The following is a 4,554-nucleotide window of genomic DNA, read 5'->3' on the forward strand; positions in this document are numbered from 1 at the left end:
TCTTTTCTTTCTTTTCTTTTCTTTTCTTTTCTTTTCTTTTCTTTTCTTTTCTTTTTTTGCTTTTATTTTGTTTTGTTTTTAATGAAAGAGAGAAGAAAGAGAAGAGAAATAGGTGTTTTTGACAGCGTCTTGCCATGTAAGTCTTCTGCTTTAGCCTCCCAGCTAGCTAAGACTATTGGTGCCCGCTTCCACATCCAGGCTCTTTTAGGTTGAACAGGGAACTGAACCTGGGCCTCCCATGCTGCTCTAGCATCATGTAGCAGTGCCCTCCTCTTGCATTACTACAGCTGAATCCCAGGTTAGCATTTTTTTCTCCTTCAGATATTTATTGTAATTTACATATAATCATTATACATCTTTGAGGGTACAGAATGGTCTCTAAAAGCATGTATATGGTGGGACCAGCAGTTACTGTAATGGCTATGTCGCTGGACTCCCACCATGTAGTCGACCGTGGTTCGAGTCCCGGACCTGGTGGCTTAAACTCATGCTGGGTGTGTGTGCATGCGTGCCCATGATCCCGAGAGGAGAATGAAGGAGAAGGGATTGTGGCATGGCCATCTCCCCACAGTGGGGTGATTTCTCGCTTTCTGTCTCTCTATCTCTTTCTGTCTTTCCGGTGAGCACACGTGCCCTATAGCAAAATCCTCTAAAAAAAAAAAAAGACAAAACATGTATATGGTATGTAATTAATCAAGGATATAAACATATTCAGCACCTTCAACAGTTAATATTATGTTGTGAACATTCGAAACCCACTCTAATGGTTATTCTGCCAGTATATACAGGCAACAGGGACCAGCAGGTGGTGTGGTGGTTAAGGTGCTGGACACTCCCACATGGCTGATCATGGTGTGAGTCCCAGACCTGGTGGGTTGCTTTCTCTCTCTCTCTCTCTGTCTCTCTCTCTCTGGTCAAATTAAAATAAATGAATAAATAAATGAAACTGAATAAAATAATTTTTTTTAAAAAGCAGTCAACAAGGGAACCAGCAGTTAGCGTAATGGCTATGTCACTGGACTCCCACGTAGTCGACCGTGGTTCACCTCCTGGACCCAGTGGCTTGAAACTCACGCCGGACGCATGTGCTGTGCCAAAGATCCCTAGAGGAGAATGGAGGAGAAGGGATTGCGGCGTGACCATCCCCCCTGGGGGGTGATTTCTCGCTTTCTGTCTCTATGTCTCTGTCTGGCGAGCGCACGCGCCCTGTGGCAAAAAACCTCTCAAAAAAAAAAAAAAAGCAGTCAACAAAAAAATTTTATAAATAAAGATAATCGTAACAAACTAATGAAAGTAGAATTTGTCATTTTCATTTAGAGGTCTGTGGGAGATAAGAGTCTATAATCTAAAAAAATAAATCTGGGGGGATCAATCATTTATCCAGATAGGGATAGGTACAATTGTACATAACTAATTCATTTGAAAGGGATAGAAAAAGAAAACGTTTACTCACTCACTATGAGTTCTTTTAAGTCCATAGTACTGTACTGTGTATAAAGAAATGTCCTTAAAAAGGCAAATACAAAACAAAATTGAAAAGAGATGGTTAAAAGTGAAGACATGGCCAAGCCAGAGATTTAATGATTTATATGCTTTACAAAGTTCCTGATTTTAGCCTTTTTAAAATTCATTCCAAAGACTCAGGTACTTGTAAAATTTTGGACTTTTCCTTTATTATTTAGTTTTATATAATGAGTAACAGTTAAAATAAATATGTAAGTCGAAACCTGTGGAGATAACTGTCTATCAAATACTTGGTGACTTTGTATTTAAACCTGGTCATGTGTAAAACAGTTGAATCTGCATTTTTAGTTTTTTAGTTGAGAAATTTCATCCTGACATTTAATGTTATTATCAATATGCATGGACTTATCCTTCTTTTCTAGTTGTTTTGTGTTCTATTTGCCTCCCTTTAGTTTTCCTGGTATAGTAGACCATTAAGAATTTTCTGAAGAACCAGTTTGGTGAATTATTCCAGCATTTGTTTATCTAAGAATGATTTTATTTTTCCTTCTCACTTGAAGAATAATCTTGCTAAGTATAGTACTATTAGCTGAAATTGCTTTTCTTTCAGAGTTTTAAATACGTCTTCCTATTCTTTCCTTGCCTGCATTGTTCCAGTAGAGAGATCTAATGTTAGACTAATGGAATAAACTTTGTAAGGAACTTGGCATTTCTATATTGCCATTTTTAGAATATTGTCTTTGTCTTAAATTTTTATCAGTTTGATTATAATATGCCTTGAATAGGATCTCCTTATGTTATATCTATTTGGTGTCTTTTATATCTCCTGGATTTGAATGTCCACATGCCTCTCTAAATTAGGTAAGTTTTCAGCTAATATATTATTAAAGATGTTTTCTATGCCTTTACCTGTCTCTTCACCTTATGGAATACCTATTATGAGGCTATTCATCAGTATAATAGTGTCTAGGAGTTCCTGTATATTGTCCTCATTTTTAAAGGTTATGCTTCTATTCATTTCAGTTGCTTGGACTAAATTGGAGGGTTCTTTTTAAATTTATTTTGAAATTAATTTTAAAAATTATTATTCACACATTAAATTGCTATACATTATTTAGATTGTGAAGAAACTTTACCCAGAATGATATACACCTCAGTCCAGCCCAGCTGAGATTATTATACACATCCTCATCAACAGATAAAAAACCTTATCTCTGTCCCACAAGTGTCTTACCTCTCCATTCCACCCCCCCTCAATTTCCTTTCCTAAATTCTTCCCCTCACACACTCTCCACTTTGTCTCTAGTGTCCATTACAATTTTTAATGCTTTTATGTTCTCCAGTCTTTCAGTTTCTACCATAGAGGGCAGACAGTTGGTATATGTTCAGTGGAGACATACAGTGCCTAATTTGCTTCACTCAGCAACAAATCTTCCATATTCGTCCACTTTCTATCAAATATCAGGGCCTTGTTGTTTTTTATGGCTGAATAGTATTCCATGGAGTATATATGCCATAATTTTTCAATCCATTCATCTGTTTGTGGACATTTGGGTTGGTTCCACATCTTAGCAATTGTGAATAATGGTGCAATTAAAATAGTAGTGCAAGTGCTTTTCTGACAGAGTATTCTCCTGTCCTTTGGGTAGATACTCAGGAGTGGAATTGCTGGATCATATGGTATGAAGGTCTTTGAGGAACCTCCATATCATTCTCCACAGTGGCTGGACCAATTTACATTCCCACCAACAGTGTAGGAGTGTACCCCTTTCATCACATTATCGCTAGCACTTACCATTATTTGTTTTTTTAATCTTCGCCATTCTGACTGGGGTTAGGTGGTATCTTATAGTGGTTTTGATTTGCATCTCCCTTACAATGAGGGATGCTGAGCATTTTTTTCATATGCTTTTTGGCTGTTCATATGTCTTCCTTAGAGAGTTGTTCATTCAGCTCATTTTCCCATCTTTTAATTGGGTTAATCATTTTCTTCCAGGTAAGCTGCTTGCACTTCCTGTGTATTCTGGTTATCAGTCCATTATCTGAGACATAGTTAACAAAAATTCTCTCCCATTCCGAGGGTTGTTGATTCACACTAATTACAGTATCCTTTGCTGTGCAGAAATTCATTAATCTGATGTAATCCCACCAGTCTATTTTGGGGGTTATTGCCTGTGCTTTAGGGATCTTGTTTAAGAAGTCTTTGCCTACCCCAATGTCTCCCAGAGTTTTTCCAGTGTTTTCCACCAGTAGTTTTATAATTTGCAGTCTTAAATTTAGATCTTTGATCCACTTTGATTTTATTTTTGTTAATGGTGACAGATAGGGGTTCAAATTAATCTTTTTACATGTGGATACCCAGTTTTTCCAGCACCATTTGCTAAAGAGGTTTCCCTTTTCCCAATGAATTGACTGATACCCTATGTCAAAAATAAGTTGGCTTTATGTTTTGGGGTTTATTTCTGGACTCTCTACTCTGTTCCATTGGTCCTCGTGTTTGTTTTTCTGCCAATCCATGCTGTTTTGACTATCACAGCTTGTAAAATATTTTGGCGTTAGGAAGTGAGATGCCACCTACTCCAGTCTTCTTGTGCAGGATGGCTTTAGCAAAACGGGGTCTTTTATGGTTCCAGACATATTCTATGATTGTTTTTTCTAGATCTGTGAAGAACACCTCTTGTAATTTTATAGGATTGCATTAAACATGTAGATTAATTTGGGTAGGATTGCCATTTTTATTATAGTGATTCTGCCAATCCAGGAACATGGGGTGTTCTACTTTTTAGTGTCCTTATCAATTTCCTTTTTAAGATTTTCATAGTTTTCCTTGTAGAAGTCTTTGACTTCCTCGGTTAGTTTTATTCCTAAGTATGTTATGCTTCTTGTGGCTCTGGTAAATGGAATTACTTTCATTCTGTCTCTGTCTGCTCGTTGTTTGTATATAGAAATGCTATAGATTTTTGTAAGTTAATTTTGTATCCTGCCACTTTACTGTATGCTTTTATTACTTTGAGAAGTTTTTTCATGGATACTATTGGGCCTTCTATGTATGCAATCATGTCATCTGCAAACAGAGATAATTTCAGCTCT

The sequence above is a fragment of the Tupaia chinensis genome, unplaced genomic scaffold, assembly GCF_000334495.1.
Source record: "Tupaia chinensis unplaced genomic scaffold, TupChi_1.0 Scaffold000013_1, whole genome shotgun sequence".
Taxonomy (NCBI): domain Eukaryota; kingdom Metazoa; phylum Chordata; class Mammalia; order Scandentia; family Tupaiidae; genus Tupaia; species Tupaia belangeri.